Source organism: Patella vulgata, chromosome 2 (assembly GCF_932274485.2).
Source record: "Patella vulgata chromosome 2, xgPatVulg1.2, whole genome shotgun sequence".
NCBI classification, from domain to species: domain Eukaryota; kingdom Metazoa; phylum Mollusca; class Gastropoda; family Patellidae; genus Patella; species Patella vulgata.
The window spans coordinates 90,633,803-90,647,859 of NC_065880.2; positions in this window are offsets into that span (position 1 = coordinate 90,633,803).

Consider the following 14,057-nt stretch of genomic DNA (forward strand, 5'->3'; position numbering starts at 1 on the left):
CGGTGCAGAACAGTAGGATTTTAAACCTCATTTCGTCATTTCTGTCGTTCAGCACATTTGCCCAACGCCTACAACTATTCTTTGAAAATCGCGGACAAATAATCGCAGGCGTTAACTAGAATTCCAAATTCCGATATGCTGGTGTATTACGGATATGGGATGGGTGTGAGTTTCCGGTAGGCTACTGAGCGAGATCTGTGATAGAATTTACGCGGTATGTTATACTGGAGTCTATCGAAGATGGGATTGGTGATGGTAGCAACTCATATTTATTGAAACCCGTGACCAAAAGCGCAAATTCCTTAAAAACAATTTCTTCTGTCAAGTATTTTGACCGCGAAATAGACATAACCGGAATATTTACAAAATATAGTCAATTTATTACATGACTTCAAGCATGTACATGCAGATAGCAGACGTGTTACAGTGAATGGATGTTTGGACTACAGCGGAACTGTGTGGCTGGTGCCAAAATATTTCCTGAAAATAAACAGATGTGAATGAAATGTTGGGGGTGTGTGGCAGATACTTGATCTAGTATCATACGTATTAGAGAGAGAGAGAGAGAGAGAGAGAGAGAGAAAGAAAGAGAGAGACAGCGAGTGAGACAGGGAGAGGGAGAGGCAGCGAGAGAGAGAGAGAGAGAAATGGGAATTAACGTCCACTCGACACAAACTTGGTCATTTCGGGACTAACATATGGTTTAATTTTATTTACATAATTCGTTTGCGCGTAGGGGTCTTTAGCAGTGGGAGGAAACCGGAGGACCCGGAGAAAACCCACGAGGTTGGACAGGTGACCCTACTCCTTGCCACGTACAACCGGGGATTCGAAACCGAGAGAGAGAGAGAGGGGGGGGGGGTATGCTTCTTCATACTTGGTAAACTCATTAATACCTCATATAGGTTTTATTAATGAACCATGCAAGTCTTACAATCAGATGTTGATCGATGCGTGTCTATCAGAAGAGTGAGATATACAAGATAAGTGGACCTGGGGTCACATGTTAAACAGATTAATTACCACCCGAGTAACTCATTATATTCTGAGTAATTACTAATAATATACCACCCGAGTAACTCATTATACTATGAGTGCCAATATACATATTGTGTCAAAGATTAGACGAGATATGCGACGGTATATGTGTGGTGAGAGAGATTAAACAATTATATAAATAGGAGGATGTTTATGTCGACTTGATGAATGTGCAGGAGAGAGAGAGACAGAGAGAGAGAGAGAGAGAAGAGAGAGAGATGGGGTTAACGTCCACGCGAGAGAGAGAGTCTTTAGCAGTGAGAAGAAACCGGAGGACCCGGAGAAAACCAACGAGGTTAGGGAGGGACAGAGAGAGAGAGAGAGAGGGAGAGAGAAGAGAGAGAGAGAGAGAGAAGAGATAGAGATGGGGTTAACGTCCACTCGAGAGAGAGAGTCTTTAGCAGTGAGAAGAAACCGGAGGACCCGGAGAAAACCAACGAGGTTAGGGAGGGACAGAGAGAGAGAGAGAGAGAGAGGGAGAGAGAGACACACACACACAAATTCAAGACTAACACATGGTTCAATGATATTTCAATAATTCGTTTGCGCGTAGGGGTCTTTAGCAGTGGGAGAAAACCGGAGGACCAGGAGAAAACCCACGAGGTTAGACAGGCGACCCTACTTGTCACGTACAACCGGGGAGTCGAAAGCACGCCAGTTGACTCGATGACAGACATTATGATACAACGCGCACGGGCTAACTATTCACCCCCCCCCCCCCACACACACACACATATCCTCGGCGCATGGCGCATACCTGTCTTTGTCAGCCCAGTCAGTGCAGAAAAGAAGGACGTTAAACCCCATTTGATTTAACCCTTGAGCGTATACAAGAGGTATATCGAGACACCACGACCCTTAATGTTTGTGAGGAACAGGTTCATAATTGTCTAGCGAGAATTATATGCATTGTCAGCTAAATCGCTAATATTTCGGACCTAGAAATTGACACAAATGGGTCGCAACGCTAATAATGTAATAGGAATGTATAGAAACTGGTTTACATTCAATCGTTTCTGTTTTACTGTAATTTCTAATCAGTTATTTTCGGCGATATATGCAGAAGTCTCAATCGAATGGCAATCTCTAGCATCTGGTTATTCCAGTCTACACCGATAGTATTTATTGGGCATGCTTTCCAGATAAAAATATGACCTTAACGCCGCTGCCGGGGCAAAATTTTCTTCATAGCACACTGTATGGCGTATGCCCGTCTTCATTAGCCCAGTTTAGGAGCAGAACTGTAGGATGTTAAACCCCATTTCATTTCATTTTCGTCCGTGTTACAATATATAGTACAGTTGGTGATATAGCCGGTATTTAAATATTGATATTATATACACTGTAAATAAATAGGTAGACAGAGAAAACCTGTATTGATTTATCGATTTCAGAAATTGTGTCACCAACTGACTCTATTATGAATATGTCACGGGGATTTATATTTTGTCAGATGACGATGAAAACATGTCAATAACAATAACTCTTTTGTTTATTTATTTGCTAGTTGGCGGAAGGTCAGGGCCCTTTTTTCTCGAAATCTTAACTAAAGATAAAATCCAAATTTCAGTTATTATTATTATTACAACATATTTATAGTGCGCCCTTGTAACACTTTTTTAGTGATAACAGAGGTTAGTTTAATAAATGTATTAACAGAATACAACACATCTACATAACTACAACAGCAATACAGAATTTATACAGGAACTCATCAAGACGGTACATAAATATGTTAACTCTACCATTCCGCCTCTCTGCCAAGGCAGCGGTTGAACTCGGGTGAGTCCATACGCCTGTCTGCGCGTTCTCCGTCTTCTCGAAACAGAAAGACCCTTCTCGAGCGAGCTCCCAAGTTCCACTGATTTGATTCAACAACCTCAGCCAATTTATACTAAACTTAGATTTGGTATAAGTTAATTAAAGTATGCGTATACATATATTATTGATATTAATATATTAAAATGAAGAACTACACAATGAATCAGCTGTCATTGATAGATTATTTCACCAATATCATATTGATGTTGGCGACACATCGGTCAGGAGTCGCTCAGCCTATTGTCTAACGTGACCTCTCTCACCCCAATAATGTAACACCCTTTCATATTACATGTTCAGGGGCACTTTACAAAGTGACAATATAATCTTAAATAAACAATAAACATATTTTAATTTTAATTGACTAAGCACTAAAATCAATCTAATATTATCCAATCAAATTACTAAAATTTGGATTTTGTCTTAGTTAAAAAGTCCGTGAAACAGGCCACTGGCTGATTGGCGAGATCAATTGAATACGGATAAATCAGCTATTGGATATGTTAAGTTAGGGTTGTGGTTACACGTGTAAACCTAGCCCTGGTGGTGTTCGGTTCGACTTGTAGTCTTCTATACAGCAAAATTTTGTAAAAAAAGTCACACGCATGTTATGGCCAATCAAACGAAAAACATATGTTAAACATATTTTATGGAAGGGCTATCCCTGCCTATTGCAGATCTTTCAATAGCCCTGAAATGTTATCTAAAATATTAATTGAAGACCATAATAAACTCGCGATGTCATCGCTATAGCCTGCGATGTTTACTGGATTTGAATACATTTTGTGATGGATGATTTGACGTCAAAATTGATAATCGAGACTTTGTATTTCATCGTACCGACTTTAGTAATGATAATCTAGACTAGGCTTAAAATTAAATCTTTAATTTCTCGGTACAGAGTGGAATAATTTGACTGAAATTTTCAGCATATTCTCTTAACGTTTCCTTTATTCTTTTACTATTATAGCGAGAACTGTCACCTCTTTATCTAATCTCCCATAATGTTCCTGTAATTATCTTGTGATTACGAGAAAATCAGAATTTTTTAAAATTTGATTGACCCTAATATTCTTCCTTATCCGATCGCATATGTCAGTGTTTCGATGGCTAAATCTATTTGTTAAGGTCAGCTAAATATCTGTCAAGGTCACTGAGGTGTATCGTATATGTCATTGTTCCTATGGCTAAGTCTATTTGTTAAGTCCAGCTCAATTTTTATCAAGGTCACAGAAATGTAAACAAGGTTAGAGCACGTGATTGTTGGCGAGATTGTAGGTTAGGTTTAAGAATTTGAGGGAGAGGTTAAGTTTCCACATAAGCACTGACCTAGGATGATAAAAGATTAGTTCGTGATATTTCCTAGTTTCATTAAAAATACATACAATACATTAGATTTATATACAAAGTCGATTTCACTGTTTTTTGGTGTTGGTGGCGCTGGTGGTCTTCCTTTGATGGTGCTTCTGGTATTCTGGTATTATTGTTTCTGAAGAAAAAAGAAAATAAATTTGAGGCTCTCGGCCGCAATTTTTGGCGGAGCCGTGGTGGTTGAGTGAGTAACACGTTGGCCCGCTATGCGGTCCTATGTTCGATTCCAGTGTTGGCCGAGAAAATTCATGGCGTGCACGTAAATGAACCTATGAAAGTTTGCAGCTGTCTGGGCAAAGAGAGAGAGAGAAATGGGGTTTAACGTCCACTCGACACAAACTAGGTCTTTTCGGGACTAACACATGGTTCAATTTTATTTCAATAATTCGCTTGCGCGTAGGGGTCTTTAGCAGTGGGAGGAAACCGGAGGACCCGGAGAAAACCCACGAGGTTGGACAGGCGACCCTACTCCTTGTCACGTACAACCTTGGAATCGAAACCCGCCAGTTGACTCAATGACAGACCGTATGATACAGCGCGCGCGTGCTAACCATTCGGCCATCCCCCCCCCCCCTGTCTGGGCAAAGTTACCCTCATAACACACTGCATGGCACAATGAAGTGGGCTAGTCGCATGTCTTAATTATGCGTACAAATGCAAATGAACACATATCAATGACATCGCCATATTGTCTAACCAAAGGGTTGGAGGGGGTGGGGGGCGTCAATGGCCGAATGGTTAGCGTGTGCGCGTTGTATCATAAGATCTGTCTTTCACTTCCTCACTTGTACGTAACACAAGGAGTAATGTCGCCTGCCCAACCTCGTGGGTTTTGTCCTGGTCCTCCGGTTTCCTCCCACTGCTAAAGACTCATACGCGCAAGCGAATTATTGAAATACAATTGAACCATATGATAGTCCCGAAATGACCTAGTTGTGTCGAGTGGACGTTAACACACTCTCTCTCTCTCTCTCTCTCTCTCTCTGGTGTAATTGTTGGGAGATACTGTGTCGGTTGGGGAAGTAGGAAACTCTCACAAGCCAAACTGTACGCCATACAGTGCGCTATGAGAGAAAACCTCGGTTTTTCGTATCATCCGAACGACTATATGTTGTCCCTACTAACGGGCACTCTGTTCTACATCACTGACAAACAAATCATGACGAATTTCTCGGCCAACGCAGTGATCGAACGTGGGACCTCAAGGTTAGCAAGCCAACGTCTTACTCGTTGGATCACCGCGGTTCCCCATGTAAAAGAACCAATGACAGCTGGAATTCAAAATAAAGAGTCAGGGTAGGTGGAAACGTCACAGTCCGGTCACAATTTCCCTCCACTCGGCAAATCTCGGCAGATTCTGTTACTATACACTTATCCTCGGCTGTATGACGGTAAGTGATGTGTACCTACGTCTATACAATTGCGATGCGGCACCGGTTTACTTATTAGGAAAACTTGCCGCTTTTTAAGAGAAGTTATTAAAATTGTGTCGTTCGAAGCGTGTGTAGAATTTTCAGGGCAAAGTTGTCATTGTTTGAAGAAAATTGGATAAACTTGAAAGAAAAACAGCTTCAGGCTTTGAAATATTTGTATGATAAAACATTCTTCAAAGGCGTCGTCATGGGCAACGCCGTTGGTAATCCGGGAACTTGAAAGTAGTTCCAAAGGCGGACTTTGTCATACAGCCGAGGCTATAGATGTAGGGTACTGGAATCTGCTGAGGTTTGCCGAGTCAATGTCCCTCATATCACATTGCATGGGGTACGAACGACTTAATTAGCCCAGTCGGCGCAGAAAAGTAGGATGTTAAACACCAGTTCATTTCATTTCCGGGGGTTGGATGGCTGAATGGATACCGTGCGCGCGCTGTATCATAAAGTCTGTCATTGATTCGACTGGCGTGGTTTCGAATCCCCGGTTGTACGTGACAAGGAGTAGGGTCGCCTGTCCAACCTCGTGGGTTTTCTCCGGGTCCTCCGGTTTCCTCCCACTGCTAAAGACCCCTATGCGCAAGCGATTTATTGAAATAAAATTAAACCATATGTTAGTCCCGAAATGACCTAGTTTGTGTCGAGTGGACGTTAAACCCCATTTCTCTATCTCTCCATTTCATTTCCACTACATTGTGGCAACTGTTGAAAGGGAAGTAACTCCTAATTTTAACGCCACCATTTGGATGCAGACCACCATATTATCCAATAATTGTCTCTGTTTTTTCCCCCCCCAAATATGCTGCTTATAGAGCGTTACTTTGTTTCTCAGTGTCATTGTATTAAAATAAACAGAGTAAATTCAAACCAGCATTATGGGAGATTAGATAAAGAGTTGACAAGTCTAGCTTTAATGTTGTTTATATGATGACATGTATGTGATAACTTCCATCTTTATATTTTCAAATTTAATCCCATGTGATTTATTTTTAAAGAGACACTAACACTCTTGCTGGCTTGACAGCTCCAGAAAATAAATAATAGCCTTATTCTAAGTATTAGATGTTTATGTGTCCTACCTGTTGTGTAAATTATCCATTACATCCTATTTTACTTGTCCAGAGGGTTCAAAAATATTTTTAAAGCCAAGTCACATTTGAAAAGGTTTACGTTAGGCTTTTCAAATCATTTAGTTGAATTTTTCAAATTTTTTAAATTAGGTGTGTTAAGATGAAATTTGTATCATCAATTAATTGGAATATTGTAAAATAGTACAATTTGTTGACTAGAATAAAGATTGGGACATATTATTCAGTTACAACAAGAGTGGTATTAAGTCTTTAACGGACCAGTGTACATGTTATTTTCTAGCACAAATGTTAAGCCACCCAAAATAAACTCTCTTGTGTTCAAATTCATCTGGGATATTGTCAGGAATAAACTTAATGATATGTTTAAAGTAGCCTAACCGTCAAGACTTCTTAAAGAAGATAGGTCGCTAACTCAATATCATCCAAAGTCTTCGACATTGTAAACACGAATTATTTGTCCATTTAAACCAACATTGAGGTTGTGATCTTACCGGGAAAAGATGGGCTTCTGATATCCAATATTTAAGACAAAAAAAATATTTTACTATCGGTACACGAATCGTGTACCATAATGCGTTCCAGCGCCATTTGTAACAAGGGACTCGAAGAACGAGGCCAGGCATTTTCCACAAGGCATGTCAAACGGTGACGCTATATTCTTATCTGGAGAGCATGCCCAATAAATACTATCGGCGTAGACTGGAATAACCAGACGCTAGAGGTTGAAATTCGATTGAGAATACTGGTGTATTTCGTCGAACCTAACTGATTAGAAATTACATCTGTGATCATCTGTGATCATTTGGCTGTGATCATCTGTTATATACTCTTCAAAAAAAGTAGGGGATATTGAAATGCAAATACCTATACAGGTTGCGATATGATAAATAGTCATGGACATTTGACATGCTTTGAGAGTATGTTCACAGATGAAGAATTTGTCGCCCCAACAGAACTACTGAGCTGCAATAGCGCCATACACGTTGGAGGCGTTCATTGTCAAATTTGACACTTCAAGGAAGGGTTGATGAAGACCACCGCGTGCTGGTTTATCTATCCATGTTTGCTTTCCTATCGGTTCCTGCATAAGATTTACTGTTTAGCGTATCTTTGCTTTAGTGTGTTACGTTTAATTTGATCGGGAGACTTGTTCGTCGAGGTCAACGTCAACCGACAACACTGCAAGAATTGGCCGTGGCACTGCAAGAGGATCAGTGGGTCAGATTGAACCAAATCGTGGTTGGATGGTTGATTAGGAGAATTGCTGAATGTCTGAGGATTGGTGGAGCAATAAATTACTCATTATTAAGACAAAAATCAAAAACGTCCATTTTCACTTTTGACGGTCTTTCTCTTTGCGAGTGAAATGGGGCCGTCAGATAAGCCGCCCATATGAACTGTTTATGTTCATGTGTAGGCAATTGGCCTGTTATTAACATACATTGGTTACCTCTAATAACATCAGCAGTGCATTTCCACAGTTTTGTATTGTTTCTGAATATCCTCTACTTTTTTTGAAGAGTATATGTGTTTATATTACAGGTTTGTTTGTAGTGCATAATCAAAAATAATTGTTCCAAGCGTTTGTTATCCAATTTAAAAATCGGTTTTTGGAACATTAATGGGTTAACATCAGAAATCAATAATAATAAACCCCTTTCAGACTTAAAGATACATTATGGGAGATTAGATAAAGAGCTGGTAGTTCTCACTATAATAGTTAAAAACTAGATAATGTAAAGCCATAATTATTCTATTAAAGATACATTATGGGAGATTAAATAAAGAGCTGGCAGTTCTCACTGTAATAGTAAAAGAATAAAGGCAACGTTAAGAGAATATGCTGAAAATTTACATTACATTACATTACATTAAAGATACATTATGGGAGATTAGATAAAGAGCTGGCAGTTCTCACTGTAATAGTTAAAAATAAGATAATGTAAAGGGGATTTGCTGAAAATTTCAGTCAAATTGATCCACTCTGAACCGAGATTTCAGCGTTTGAATTTTCGGCCTAGCCTCGATCATCATTACTAAAGTAGGTACTATAAAAAACATAGTCTCGATTACCCATTTTTTGATTTAATCAGAAGCAGCAGACCGGGTTCTAATCCAGTAAATATCCCAGGCTTAATAATTTAGTTAACATTTCAAGCCTAAAGAAAGACCTGGAATTGGCAGATTTAGCTCTTGCATAATGTTTGTTTAAAAAGAAATCATTTCACATTGATATATCATGTTTCCTGGAAACATGGTCTAGCCAAGAAAAGGAAGAACTTGGAACTTTTACTGGACATGTATTTAGTAGGAAAGGGGGGGGGACAAGCAGTGTCTAACCCCAGAAGAGGGTGTGCGATTTTTATTAGAAGTGAACTAAAACATGGTGTTAGTATAATTGAATCGAAGGACGGTGATGTGTATAGTGGTATGGTTCCCTTTTGATATTTATGTAGCTGCAGTTTATATTCCGTGTCCATTAATTCCCCCATTTGGCAAAACAAACGATACAACCCCTTTAATCAAGACCGTAACGGGGGGGGGGGGGGTCCCAGAGGTGCTGTAAAATTGATGGTCGATGTACATCTATTTTTTAATGGTCGACAATTTTTTCACGCGCCTGCCTTTAATGGCCTAGAAAAAGATGTTCTTAGATATAATAAATTGGACGAAATACTAATTGGGGGCGACTAATTGCCCGAACACATAATATGAAAGAGATATTCTATTCTGATTCAACCATATCCATCACTAATTAATTATATACCAGAGAATATTTTTCTAAATAACAGAAACAATACTAAAATAAATATATGTGGTAGATAACTCATAGACCTATGTAATACAATCGATATTTGTATTCTGGATGGACGTAGCATTGGTGATTAGCTGGGGAACTATACATGCACAAACCATATTGGCTGCAGCACAGTTGATTACTTCTTGTCCTGCATCACTTGCAAGGGGGAACTACGCCGGAAAATCTGGATGAACTTTCTCGGTCAATGCAGGGATCGAATACCCGACGTTCAGGCTATTGTGTCGGCTACAAACAACGTTAAGCGGCTTTGAGGGACATATATATTTAACTTGAAGTATATGTTTCAATGTAAGTATAAATATAAGTATTATACAATGTATATTGTACTGTTGGTGAAGAAAGGTAAGACGTTACACCCTATATTTAATTTAATATACAATTATATACTATATACATTATACTATTAGACTGTTGATAGACTATATACATTAGACTATATACATTAGACTGTTGGCGAAGACAGGTAAGGCGTTACCCCCTAGTTTATTTCATTTAGGGGGATTGGATGGCCGAATGGTTAGCATGTGCGCGCTGTATCATAAGGTCTGTCATTGAGTCAACTGGCGGGGTCTCGATTCCCCTGTTGTACGTGTAGAGTAGGGTCGCCTGTCCAACCTCATGGGTTTTCCCCGGGTCCTCCCACTACTAAAGACCCCTACGCTCAAATGAATTATTGAAATAAAATTGAACCATGTGTTAATCCCGAAATGACGTAGTTTCTCTCTCTCTCTGTGTCTCACTATTTCATTTCTTGTCCTTAATGATACATTATGTAAGATTTAGATAAAGAGCTGACCATTCTTACTATAATAGTTACTAAAATAGATAATGTAAAATGAATTTAATGACAATTTCGTTCAAATTACTCCATTGCGAGCGAAGATATTAGCTTTTGAATGTTTGACAAGACGTGTGTCGAAGATTAGCCTAGTTCACTTTTTTTTAGATTAAATCAAAATATGGCCGAACCGTTGTAATCTACTTAATATCGGAGATATCCGATGGTATCGAGAGTTGATTATGGTCTTGGGTGTTAATAAAAGCCTAATTAATAGTTTATATAATATTTCAGACCTAAAGAAAGACTTGCAATAGGCAGATTTAGCTCTCGCATAATTTATGTTTAACATTGAAAAAAATATAAGATTACTATTTGACTATATAAACATATCCAATGTCACATCCGTGAATTAAATATAAGATTACTTTTTGATTACATAAACAAACATATTCAATATCACATCTCATCCTTCTGTTGTTATCTTGAGGGAGAGAGAGAGAGAGAGAGATAGAGAGAGAGAGAGGTTTAACATCCACTCGACACAAACTAGGTCATTTCGGGACTAACACATGGTTCAATTTTATTTCAATAATTCGCTTGCGCGCAGGAGTCTTTAGCCGGAGGACCCGCAGAAAACCTACGAGGTTGGATAGGCGACCCTACTCCTTGTCACGTACAGCTGCGGAATTGAAACCACTCCAGTTGACTCAATGACAGCCCCCCCCCCCTTCCGAAGTATGGGGGGGGGGGGTTATTGTATTAACGTTGCGAGTATAAATCACTGACACGTGCTCTGTGTCACGTGATAAAGACGGGAGTTAAAAAGTCATTCATTCTTCTAGCCCACCTCGAGTTGTCAACAACAACAACAATGGACGACTTAACCAGGGACTCTATAATGAGCGGAGTACAAACAGCCATGAATAGAATTCAACAAGGTACACTCAACCACTTAACGATACATTATGTAAGATTTAGATAAAGAACTAGTCATTCTTGCTATAATAGTTCGAAATTAGATGATGTAAAATGAATAATTTAAAAAAATTTCATTCAAATTACTCTATTGCAAGCGAAGATATTAGCCTTTGAAGGTTTGACAGACGTGTGCAATAATTTCAACCACCGTACTGGTTGATCGAAGCTAAGTCTCGGTCCTCCATATTTGATTAAATCAAAGTATCGCTGAACCATTCTAATCTATTTAATATCGGAGAAATCAGATGCCACCGAGAGTTGATTAAGGTCTGGATCAGTTAATTAATGTCTAATTAATACTTTAGAAAACATTTCAGGTCTAAAGAAAGACCTGCAATAGGCAGATTTAGCTCTTGCTTAAAGCATAGATATGACGTCACCCTTTGATGTTTTTAACCATTATATAGGAGAATGTACGCTTTTCTTAAACAATCGTCTGTTTAAGAAAATACCAATAATAGACACGTATCTGAAAAATGAAGATGTATTTTGGGATAATTTATTCTCTGAACAAATTAAATTACAGAACATGAAATTACTTTAAAACCTCATAGTTACCGAAATGTCACATGACCGAATGTTGATTTCACGTGCTTGTCTACATAAAGAATTCCACTTAAATCCGTCCGTTATATGTCACTTGTCCGTTTAATAGTACGTTCGGCACTAGATCGACGATACGTTTTTATACGCCCACATTTTCACATCTTCTTTGTGGACACTCTACAGGTCATAACTTGAAATATAGGTATATATCCCAAAGATCTCGGTTCCTTTCGATATTGGCTTGCATGGGACCGTAACTTCGTGGATTACGGCCCCTGACTGTACACACTAGAGGTCACAACTATTAGCCCATTTTGGTGAAACTGAACATGTGTGTTTATAACCCAAAGATATCGATTCCTTCCGCTATTGGCGCATCGGACTGTAACTTACTGAATTATGGCCCCGGATTGAACAAAAAACAAAACGTGTTTTGAGCCTGTGGAACCTATGCAGGTCACAATTTTTATCCGATTATAAAAAACGTTCAAATATATCACCGTTACACCATAATGACAGTTGAGTTTGAATTTCGTGAATTGGTTTGTGCCTTTGATCCTGTGTCCTGTCACTTATATCCGTATATATATTAAATTTTAAATCAAAATTGGGACGGCTAGTACCCTCCATATTAACCACAGTATTAAGAAAATTATCAATATCTAAATCATTCTCGTGAGCAGCCTTTCCATCACAACTTTGGCGGCTATTATCCCCCACATCAAGAACATCACAATTTTTACGACTATTATCTTCCATATCGAGTACATTACCAATGTAATCAGTATCCAAATGCTTATCACATAATATATTCTCATTATTAATATTTGTTTTCGACTGTGTTGTAAACATGTCGTCTTCATGTAGAATATTTTGGACTGTCTGTGTATGCTTGCTTTGTATGACTGGAGTGTAACGGTGTTTTGTCACATGCATTCATGAGCATGTGCATGTTGTTTTAAGAATATATCCATTATTTTATGGCTTGTTGTTTTAGAAAACTAACCATTATTTGTATCTCTATATAGTCTATGGTGCTATGTTTTAAGTTTGATAATAGCCTCAGACTGTCCATTATGTAAATACAAAGAAATGTACTTTCTATTTACATAATGGACAGTCTTCGGCCATTATCCATCACATAATGCATGTTTAACATATCTTATCAATTCAAACTTAGATACTTTTAAGAGATGTATTACTCGCTCACAACAAGAAATTTCGAACGATCAGGGGCCTGTTTCACGAAATTTTAACTCAGATAAAATCCAAATTTTAGTAATTTGATTGGATATTATTAGATTGATTTTAGTGCTTAGCCAATCAAAATTGAAATATCTACTAAAATTTGGATTTTATCTTTAGTTAAAATTTTTTGAAACAGGACCCAGGGCCCTTATTCACGAAAACTTAAACTAAGATACAATCGAAATTTTAAGAAATACTGCAATTCGATTGGCTGACCAATATGCAAAATGGATATATGCAAATTGATTTTACTGGTCAGCCAATCGAATTGCAGTATTTCTTAAAATTTCGATTGTATCTGAGTTTAAGTTTTCGTGAATAAGGGCCCAGGTCATAAGAAATGAAATGAAATGAAATGAAATGGAGTTTAACGTGCTACTGTTCTGCTCCTAACCTGGGCTAATGAAGCCGGGCATACGCCATACAGTGTGCTATGAGGAAAATTTTGCCCGGACAGCGGCACTACGGCCTACTCTCATATCGAATTCCAACTGCCAGGGGATCTTTTACGTGCACGCCAATGTGTACACGGGACCTCGGTTTTTCGTCCCATCCGAACGACTAGACAGCTTTCCTTGTCAGCCCCTCCGTCCTGCATCACTGACAAGGGAGAACCACGCCTGAAAATCTGGATGAACTTTCTCGGCCAATGCAGGGATCGAACACCCGACCTCCAGGCTAGCGAGCTAGCGTCTTACCCACTTAGCCACGTGATCCCCCCCCAGGTCATCAGTATACAGGAGAAGATAACTGATAATTACACGTTTAGTAAAAAGGATCAGAATGAAAATCAGTACAGGCACGAATCGAAGGTCTTAGCTAAACTGAAAGAAGTCAAATTATCTTTAGATAAACAAAATCTAGATTTAGACTCCGCAACATCCAGTATATTAGAAGTAAAACTCAGTTACTCTGGTGTAAGAATGGAAGGA